The 11,375-nt window shown below is 45.5% G+C and overlaps 1 non-coding gene across 1 annotated transcript; it reads right to left on the minus strand.

Moving 5' to 3' along the window:
- Positions 1 to 9,315: 9,315 nt before the first annotated feature.
- On the minus strand, positions 9,316 to 9,406 carry TRNAY-GUA (transfer RNA tyrosine (anticodon GUA)). The gene is given in 2 exon segments: positions 9,316 to 9,351; positions 9,370 to 9,406. It is a non-coding gene; the product is annotated as a tRNA-Tyr (tRNA).
- Positions 9,407 to 11,375: the final 1,969 nt, after the last annotated feature.

Below are 11,375 nucleotides of genomic sequence, written 5' to 3' on the forward strand. Positions count from 1 at the left end.
CGGTGGAGCTGTTCTCGGGAGTGGCTTTCGCATGGTAGGCACTCCGTCGCCGAGCGTACCTCAGTAGCCGCTATGTCTCACGGGCGCGTGTGCGGTTCTATGAGAAGCGACCTTATTCTATGGCATTACAACGCAGGAAAGACGGTGTGCCAATGAGACGCGTTGCACGGAAAAACGTAAGATGCTCGAGTCTTCATAGGCTGCGCGCCAAAACGCAAGCGCCGTTGTTTGGGACTACTAGGCATATGCCATCTCGTTCGGCCGTAATTATGAGGGGAGCGTATGCAAGAATGTGCGTCGGGTGCGCGGTAGCGAACCCTTGGGAGGGAAAGTTACTTCGGAGTCCCCTAGTACCTAGTGCATCATAATGAAATCGTGGTTTCGGCAACCCGCGACCCTCCCCTGTGCCAAAAGAAAGCGCCATTCAAGCGTGCAAGAGGGGCAGCGAATGTGGGTGGAGCCTACGTATACGTGACGGTGATGTAGGGCCTACAGTATATCGATGGCGCCAACCATTGTTTACATACATAGCGTAGGTCTATATTCACACACGCGCCCGGCGCGAACATCGCGGCGGCACCACTAAATGGCGCAGCGTAGACAGAGATACAGCGCAGAGATGGTTGTCTAGTGCTGGAACTACGCTATGAATTAAGGTAAGCTATGGTTAAGCTTAAGGTTAAGCTATTAATCAAATTAAGGTAAGGTAAGAGGGAGAATAAGCGTAATGGAGAGTTTAAATGGCCATGAGGAAACAGGCAGTCATGCATCGACAACGCCTTAGCCTCAGAAACGGCATAAGAATGACTAGAACAAATGACGACAGACGAACAGGGAAAAATTTGCCCGGGTAGCGATCCCGAACGTTTAACTTCAACATTTGGGAGCGATACTAACGCAACACACGAGTCATCACCACCAAAATACTTGAAAATTAATGAAAGGAATGTAGCAGAGATTTCAAAAAGCATCGAGAAGAAAATGGAGCCGCTTCCTACAACTGTTCAAGAGTACAAGGAACTCGTAGACGTCATGCAGCAGAATATAAGTCAAATACGGGAAATAGAATTCGTCGAGTGGAAAGTGGAAATCCCGAAAATGAACGAAATAGAGGAAACTGCAGAATAGCGTAGGTAGGAGGCCAGGAATAATGCCCCCCCCGCCTAAAAAAAAAATAAGAAAAAAAAAGAAGCCAGCAGATCCCATGCCCTGTGGGAATCAATGTTATGCGAAGCAGTGTGCGGAGAGCCTACCAAGTTAGCGCAACATTCACGAGAGCCTCAAGACGTATGCGGCTGTTTCACGACATTCATCTCATGACCTATCATTGAGATTCGTCGTACACGTTTGTCATGCTATGCCAATTTTGGTACATACCAAGTTGACGAAATGACCACGAGTGCCCCAAGACACAGGCGCAGGCACGTACCCAGGATTTTTTTTCGGGGGGGGGGGGGGGGGGCCCACCGCCTCCATCATCATCATCATCACCCCACCACCACCACCACCACCATCATCATCATCATCAGCCTGTTTTATGTCCACTGCAGGACGAAGGCCTCTCCCAGCGATCTCCAATTACCCCTGTCCTGCGCCAACCGATTCCAACTAGCACCCGGGAATTTCCTAATTTCATCGCTCCACCTAGTGTTTTGTCGTCCTCGATTGCGTTTCCCTTCTCTTGGTACCCATTCTCTAACCCTAACAGTCCAACGGTTATCTAACCGGCGCATTACATGACCTGCCCAGCTACATTTTTTCCTCTTCATGTCAATTAGAATGTCGTCTATACCCGTTCGCTCTCTGATCCAAACCACTCTCTTTCCCTCTTACGTTATGCCTAGGAATCTTCGTTCAATCGCTCTCTGCGTGGTCCTTAACTTGCTCTCAAGTCTCTGCCCCATATGCACTGGCAAAATGCACTGGGAAATGCACTGGCAAATGCATTGGCATTGGACATATTGCAGTGACAAAATGCACTGATTGCACACCTTACTTTTCAATAATAATGGTAAGCTTCCAGTCAGGAGCTGGCAATGTCTGCCGTATGCGATCCAACCTATCTTTATTCTTCTGTGAATTTCCTTCTCATGATCAGGGTTCCCTGTGATTAATTGACCTAGGTAAACGTACTCCTTCCCAGTCTCTAGTGGCCCACTGGCGATCCTGATCTCTTGTTCCTTTGCCCGGCTAGTTATCATTATCTTCATCTTCTGCATAATAATATTCAACCCCACTCTTACACTCTCTCTGTTAAGGTCCCCAATCATTTGTTGTAACTCGTCTGCATTGTTGTTGAATAGAACAATGTCATCGGCAAACCGAAGGTTGCTGAGATATTTTCCGTCGATCTTTACTCCTAAGCCTTCCCAGTTTAATAGCTTGAATTCTTCTAAGCATGCAGAAAATAGCTTTGAAGAAATTGTGTCTCCCTGTCTGACCCCTTTCTCTATATGTATCTCCCTGCTTTTGTTGTGTAGAATTAAGGTAGCTGTAGAACCTTTGTAGATATTCTTACGCGAAGGATGAGTCAGTAAGACGAGAAACTATTTGCAGATTACATTTACAACAACGGTTGCAGCGCTGACCGGTTATATTCACAGCGTGAGCCCAGTTCGTTCTTCCTCCTATTTTCTGGAGTGATGGCGCCTACGCGCCTCGTTCAAACAAACAAATACCTCACGCATGTAGCAATTTTTTCCAAGCTTTTTACGTAAGCGTTCTGTACTCCTTGATTACGTAGTGCCTCTACGATTGCTGGTATCTCTACTGAATCAAATGCCTTTTCGTAATCTATATAAGCCACATAGAGAGGCTTATTGTACTCTGCAGATTTTGCGATAACCTGATTGATGGCATGGATGTGATCCACTGTAAAGTATATCTTCCTCAAACCAGCCTGTTCTATTGGTTGACAAAATCCAGTGTTAACCTTATTCTGTTGGAGATTATTTTGGTAAATATTTTATATAATACTGGGAGCAAGCTAATGGTCCCATAATTGTTCAATTCTTTAACTTCTCCTTTTTTTGTGGATTAGTATAATGTCTGCATTCTTCCAGTTTTCTGGGACCCTTGCAGTGGATAGACACTTCGTATAAAGAGACGCCAGTTTTCCAAGCATTATGTCTCCTCCATCTTTGATTAAATCGACTGTTATTCCACCTTATCCTCCCGCTCTTCATCGTTTCATGTCTTGCAGGGCCCTTCTGACCTCATCGCTAGTTATAGGAGAGTTTCTGTATTCTGTTCATTACTGTTTCTAAGTGAACTATCATGGCTCCTCTGGGTACTGTATACAGGTCAGCTTAGAATTTTTCCGCTGCTTTTACTATATCTTCGAGATTGCTGATGATATCCTTCTTATCTTTTAGTGCATACATCATGGTTTGTCCTATGCCAGGTTTCTTTTTTACTGATTTCAGGCTGCGTTCATTTTTTACGGCTTCTTCAGTCTTTCTCATGTTATAGTTTCGAATATCAGTTATTTTCGCCTTGTTGATCAGTTTTGACAGTTCCGCGAAGTGCGGAACGCTATGCGGCCGCCAGTCCCATACAACCACGTAGAGCGCAGGACTCTGCGATTCTAGACGTACTGCGCTCGCTGCGAAAGGTTAGAAAAACACCCACATAAGCACAGCAGAGAAGTAGCTACGTGAGGCGGTTCGACCGATAACTGTACAAGCGTCATCCAAAACAAGTAATTGTTCTCCACTTCCGGTGGCGTTTTCTCTACTTCCTTTTTAAATAAAAAGATGTTGATCCATAAATATTCTCATAAACAACGGTTAACTTTTTTATTATTCGCTTTTGCTTGCAGTTTGGTTGTTGCCTTGGCTCTCTCCCTTAGTAGATCGCTTAATTTCTCAACTCCTTGCTATTTTTGTTTCCAGTTGCCAATTTTGCACGAAAAGTGCTATACAGTTAGGGAAAAACAGACGAGGTAACGGCCGACAGTCATTTTGCTTATGGGTTTAAGGGTTATTGCAGGGCTTCATGATGGAAGCTCTTTTACATCATTTTATTTCCCACCTTATCTAACCCATATCACGTGTATATGGTTCCGGGCATCTGCCAGCGTCGCGGCGAGCCGTAACTCAAGGAAACAATGAAGCAAAGGGATAAGTTAAACGCCATTGGCGTTTTCTCCGGCCGCAACTCGTTCCATGAGAGTACAGACCAGCTGAGTAACAGCTGCATCCCTCTCCTGGTCCCAGGATCAGCCTAAACAAAGAAGGTTGAACTAACAAAAGCAACAGCTATGCGCGTAACGGTTGAATAGATGGTGACAACTGAACGCATCTCGAGTTAATCGCGCGGGAGCGGAATCTATGAGAAAACTGTCCTTCACGTTACAAGAGATGCCGATAACTACCGCCATCTAAAAGGAGTGAAAAAGGCAGCCTAATGCTGACCGATGAACAGCTGCGTAGTCTCAACATTGATCTGGCGGCGCTTTAGAAATGTGTGAGGAGTGGTGGCGTGGGTGGGGAGGGGGGGGGGGGGGGTATGCCACTTGATTTCGGGGGGGGGGGGGGCCCGGGCCCCCCCGGGCCCCCCCCTGGGTACGTGCCTGGGCAGCGCAAAGCTTACTAACGATGCGCTAAGAAGTCTCCCAGTTTCAAAAACCTTGTTGAGGCCTCTCAGCAGAATTGTAAAGCTTGCGACTCGTCGTCAATAGCACGTGCTCGGTGCACCCTCCAGCACGATCCCACATATAAGCATGGTGCCGGACAAAAGGTGATCGCAAAATGGCGGCGCCCTCCACAAAACAGTCTATATAATGCTGCTAAAGATGGTGCTGAAGCACGCACTGAATGGATGTGAAATTTCTCGGCCGTCCACAGCGCGACGCACATGAAACACGCACTGAGACCTGGTCTCACAAAAAAATTTGCTTGCGGACGCAGCGTGCGCGGGTCGAGATAAGGATACTACAGCGGAACTTTATCCGTGGTAGTGTAGCAGAGGAAGGATTGCTTACAATAGGAACCTGTTCTTTCACATTTATTTTTCTGCAAAAAGAGCTTATGCACGATTACGTTAAAAGAAATACGCTCGAAACGAATGCCTCGAAACTAATTGTGGAACTGTGCAATTCCTCAAAGAGCTGAAAGAAGCGTTGAGTAAAAGAAAATTTATTATTTGGAACCACTAAGAGTGTCACGCAGTATCGCTTGCAGGTAACCAAGCGTCGACGATGAAGGTGTGTCAGTCTTTAGTTTTTGTAGTGTTCTGCAGGTTCATATTCGTACAAATTTCGTATCGTCATATGTTGGAATAAACATTTTCTAAGCAGGCATTTATGTAAGACATGCGTTGTCTGTTTGTCGCAGCAGCAATGTTAGCAAATAACGTCTGCTCTTACATTTATATGAAAGCGCCTTGGGATCAGCGCTCTGCAGTTGTATGGTATCGTGCTATATGTATTGTGGCATCATCGGGACTTCAAAAATCTCGCATCATCATTCGTTAGAAAAAAAAATTACCTTTTTCCAAGGTAACTAATAATTTTTCCATTGTATCGCAACCTCGCAGAATCAATAAAACATGCTTCTAAAGTGATGGCGACGGTGTGACAACAGCGGTATGACAGCTGATTGATAGCAACGTGGCGACAATCACTTGACAACAGCTACGGAGCTGCGTATCGCCGCCAGCTTATCTTACGCAAGCCAGCTACTGCTCCAACCATTCGCTTTGAAATCACGGAGATCGCACGCACTGTGGGAGGCTCTATATGCGAAGCTGTGGTGAGCTGGCAGAAGGAAACGGCACGCCTCCATAAGAGACTCGAAGCGGACTTCAGCGCCGAAAATGCTCCCTAACGCTCAGCTCAACCCAAGTGGTGCCGAAAACAAAAGAAAAAAAAAACTTTTCGGTGCACTACGTGCGAAACCACGATTTCATCATGAGGTTTTCGTTATGAGTGAGAGACTTCCGATTCATTTTCACCACCCGGGTTTCTGTAAAGTGCACTCAATGCACGGCACACGGGCGTTCTTTGCATTTCACCGCCATCGAAACGCGGTCGAGACGTGTCCGGGGTTTGAACCCGAGCTCTTGAACTTAGCAGCGTAACGCCATAGCGGGATGGTGCAGAAACGCAACAAAGTGCCATCACCAACCCTTGCATCTAACGCTGCAAAGCTCACATAACTATCGCACGAGAGCACGTGCGCATAAAAGAGCTCGTTGGCGTTTGACGGCGAACGCGCCTATATACAACCGGGTTGGAGAGCTGCAAGGATCGCTCTCTTTCCATCCAACCCATTTTTAGACTTCTGTAAATTTCTCATGGTCCGGGTTCCCTGGGCTTAGTTCACCTCGGTAGACGTACTCCCCCACAGACTCTACAGGTGGACTTGCGATATTGAAGTCTTGTTTCCTTGCCAGGTTATTTATCAGTATCTTTGTCTTCTGCATAGTAATCTTCAGTCCCACTCTTGCACTCTTCCTCTTAAGGTCTTGAATCATTTGTTGTAACCCGTCTGCATTGTTGCTGAATAGAACAATGTCATCGGCAAACCGAAGGTTGTCGATGTATTCGCCGTCGATCTTTACTCTTAAGCATTCCCAGTTTAATAGCTAGAATACTTCTTCTAAGCACGCAGTGAATAGCATTGGAGAGATTGTGTCTCCTTATCTGACCCTTTCCTTTATAGGCATCTTTCTACTTTTCTTGTGTAGAACTAAGGTGGCTATGGAATTTCTGTAGATATTTTCTAGGGTATTTATGCGAGCGGTCTGTACTCCTTGATTACGCAATGCCTCTATGACTGCTGGTATCTCTACTGAATCAAATGCTTTTTCGTAATCTATGAAAGCCATATAGAGAAGTTTATTGTACTCTGCGGATTTCTCGACAACTTGGTTCACGACATGAATGTGATCTATTGTAGAGTAACCTTTGCTGAAGCCAGCCTGCTCCCTTGGTTGACTAAATTCCAGTGTTGTCCTTATTCTATTGGAGGTTATTTTGGTAAATATTTTATATAATACTTGGAGTAAGCTAATGAGCCTATACTTTTTTAGTGCTCTAACGTTGCCCTTTTTGTAGATTAGTATGATGTTTGCATTCTTCCAGTTTTCTCGGACCCTTGCAGTCAATAGACACTTCGTATAGAGAGCCGCCAGTTTTCCTAGCATTATGTCTCCTCCATGTTTGATTAAATCGACTGTTATTCCATCCTCTCCTGCCGCTTTTCCCTGTTTCATGCCTTGCAAGGCTTTCCTGACCTCATGTCTAGTTATAGGGGGAGTTTCTGTATACTGCTCATTATTGTTTTGAATAGAGCGCTCCTGAGTCTTCTGGGTACTGTAAAGGTCAGTATAGAATTCTTCCGCTGCATTTGCTATATCTTCGAGATCGCTGATGACATTGCGCTGCTTATATTTTAGTGCATACATCTTGGTTTGTCCTATGCCAAGTTTCCTGCTCACTGATTTCAGGCTGCGTCCATTTTTTACGGCTTCTTCGGTCATTCTCACGTTATAGTTTCAAATATCACTTATTTTCGCCTCGTTGATCAGTTCGCCTTGTTGATCAGCCCTATAGTATGCACGGTGTGAAATGTGCGCTTGAAGTAAATGCTCCTTACGTTATTTTATATGCAGCTTTAGTTCACCCTATGTAAATGCATGCGATCAGAAATAGCTTTTCTCGGCAGCCACTGCGCCAAATTTTATGTTTTCGCTATTTTAAAATTTATTTTTGCAAGTTTATGGAGTACTTGAAGCCTGCTTCACCTCTGCCATGGGTGAAAACGTTAGAATCTACTGACTGTAGGAGCACATTTTTTAACAGACCTACGGAACTTGTATAAAATTGTCGAAAAAATAGAAAAATTAGAAAAAGGCGATAAGAACCGGCTTACAGCTCAACCATTCAATGGTCAACGATATCACATTTTCATAAAGTGCAACTCATAAGAAACCTAAAGACAAATTAGATCAATTGTAAGGCGGTTCAATTAACGAGCCAGAACGTTGGACGATACAACGGCAGGTCTGTTGATCAAGCGTCGGGCACCGAGCGCGCGAGCTCTCTTCTCGTGCGAGGCGTTGACGATGCGCCTGAAGCACACGCCCGTATCCTTCGGCACAGTATTATACACCGCTATGACATACAGGGTGTTGTCGTTACACCATACAAATTTGTTATAGAATTTTAATGAGGGCAGCGAATGTAACGATCTTAAAAGACGAGTTCCTACTCGAGCCGGACATACTTTGGCCCATATAACGTGAGCTTCAGGACAATAATTAACAAAACTCATTAATCACCTTTTTTATTAGTGTCTTGGGAGCAGTTGTCCAAAGGGGGAAATTTGGAGGCAGGGACATTTCCATCAATACCCCTGTTTTAAATATCTTGAATATCACACCTAATTAGTGATATTCATCGTAATATTCCAAAGCTTAGTCGAGGCAATGTCGAAACTGAGACGACGACGCACGGCAGTGAAGTGTTGGGCTAAGTTTGAACGACAGCATACCACGGCAAATCCTGGTCTCGCCCACAACTGCACCTGCTTTCCAGGCAAAGCGTGACGTTTCAACAGCTGCTGCCACTGGCCGAAACTTGCCTTTGCGCAAAGAAATGTGGCCGTAACGTTTGCATAAATGGGTGACCTAGCGTAATGAGCGAGCCTTGCAATGCGTTTTCGTTGTGCTGGCAGCGAGGCACAGCTAGCAAAGTAGCTTGAGCTGCAAGCTAAGCTTTTAAGCGCACATAAACGGAGGAATGAAGATAACAGAAATATATGCCGCTGGGCGACTTGGTGAGCAACGGTATTGTGCACACGAAAGGCTGTAAATTCGAGCACTTCTGACCCTGAACGCAGAGATTTTGCACGAACACAGAGGCTGCTATGGAGGGCAACGTTACAACTCAGACAGTCATGCACGTAAATTTCGTCTGATGAGCGGGACAAAGTCAGTGAAAAGCATGAACTATGATCGCCGAAATGATGCGGTTTAGGCTTTTTATTTTTTAAAGATAATTTATTTGGTTGGTTTTACACCTACATTCATCCTGAGTCATCGTGATGGTGGGGGGGGGGGGGTTGCAAGACTAGAAAGAGATAAAACAAACATAACAAATTCCGCGATGGGCAATACAAGGTGTTGCTTTGTCAGGCCCAACTGAAAGGGAATTATATACATATGCACTGCGGTTGCACTATATGAAAAACTACAAAAAAACCAGTGATGAGCCAAAATTGTTGTCGACTCACTAGTTCAATTAACAATGGACTACGCACGGAAAAAAAAAACAAGGTCGCCCCTGAAAGAAATAAAAAATGTCGCCACTCCGTCGAGCCGGATTCGAACCAGCGACCTATGGATGCCCGCAGCACGAAACCTCTACAGTCCACCGCTCTACCAACTGAGCTATCGACGGTTTTTTTTTCTTTATTGCCTGATTTTTGGTACATAACTATTTACAAGAGGAAAACAATCACCGTAACAAAAACCAAAGTAGAACATACATTTGCTGTTGTGCACGTATTCAACCAGTATTGTACTGGCTGAGTGTAATCAAAATTCACGCAAATTAACCAACGGCTCTACTCTTGGGAGCCACTCGGGTGGTTGCTCTGTCGCCTTATGGAGAAGCGACAAACCAGTGCATCTGTTCCCTGAAATACATTCGTGCAGGCCGCGCATCTTTATCAACATGGTATCCCGCCATTCTCGCGCGCCAAATACAGTGGAGGCCCAAGAGCATAATTAGGTCAAAAGGCATCCCGTCCTCGTTATCTATGCTTAAGTAACGAATGCCATACGCGTCTAGTGGAAAGTCTTTCTTTAGTGTCCTCTGCAATACATCCCAGAAGAACACGCCTCCCCAACAGTTTAAAAAGACATGATCTATTGTCTCTGGCTGCTTGCAAATTAAACAGCGTGTTCCCCACGGTAAATACACTCCCTTTGCCTCCAAAAACTTCTTAACTGGTAATGTTCCCGTGTGTAATTTAAAGAAGAAGGTCTTTGTTCCTGGCGGGACCTGCATTTTTTTTACTCTTTTTAAAACATCGCTGCTTGGGCCTCCACCGCACAAGGACCTGTACAGTGGCACTGGGAAAAGGACGTCACACAAAGCACAATACAGTTTCTTTTTGTTCACAACGGAAAGGTAATCATTCGAGAAGCGCACTGAAAGAAATCGGACACTCGATACGACCTCTTTGTAAAACCCTCGAATCCCTCCCGAAAACTCTGCGGTTGAAACCACATACTCTGGTATTTGTCTACTCAGCCTTATTTGACATACCGTGCGCAAGAAAGGGTCGGTTGAGTCCCTAAAGAACAAGAACCGGTTTACCAGCTGCCGCACAAAGAGGTGGCCCAATCCCAGTCCCCCATCTTTTACCCGGCGGAACAAGTTGGTCCGGCTACAGCGCTCCCATCCCGACGCCCAGACAAAGATGGCGAAAATCCTGTGTAGCTTCTGAACGTTGGACCGTGAACAGTGCAATACCTGCATTACGTACCAAAGCCTGCTGATAAAGAAAAGGTTACAAACGGTGGCTCGGGCAAAGATAGAAAGGTTAGTGCCTTTCCACTTCTCAGCTCTCTCCTGTGTGTCTTTGACCTGCCCTTTCCAGTACTGCTCGCTATCACGATAGTCATCGAGCGGGACGCCCAAGTACTTGCCTGGGGTCGTCACCCAATGCACGTTGGCGAAATGATCTGGCTTCGTTGGCCATGATCCATGCCAGAGCCCGAGGCACTTCGACCAGTTAACTCCACTACCAGTGACATGGCTAAATTTACGGACACATTTGACAGCCTCGATTATGCTCCCCTGATCCTCCGCAAAAACAGCGACATCATCTGCATAAGCCAGCAGCTTCACTTCAACTGCGTGAAGCTTAAATCCCGTAATTCTATTGTTTTCAATCAATCTCCTGCACAGGGTTTCAATATAGATACAAAACAACAGGGGGCTGAGGGGGCAGCCCTGACGCACAGAACGTCGCAGGTTGATGGGAGCCCCTAAACTCTTATTCACGATCAATCTGGTCGTGCAGTTACGGTACGCCAGGGCGACCCCCTCGCAGATTACAGATCCGAGATTGGCATAGTCTAAAACGGCAAACAGGATTTCATGAGCCACGCAATCAAAAGCCTTCTCGAGGTCAATCTGTAAAATGGCAATCCGACTATTACAATCATCACAGCACTCAAGTACACTGCGCGCCTTGTGAATATTAGTAACAATAGTCCGACCTTTAATCCCACATGTCTGATGAGGCCCGACGATATCCTGTATCACAGTCTGCAATCTTCGCGCCAATATCTTCATAAAGATTTTATACTCGATATTGGTGAGTGCTATGGGACGATACGCCGTAACATATCTTAAT

This window comes from Dermacentor albipictus, chromosome 2 (genome assembly GCF_038994185.2).
Source record: "Dermacentor albipictus isolate Rhodes 1998 colony chromosome 2, USDA_Dalb.pri_finalv2, whole genome shotgun sequence".
Lineage (NCBI taxonomy): Eukaryota > Metazoa > Arthropoda > Arachnida > Ixodida > Ixodidae > Dermacentor > Dermacentor albipictus.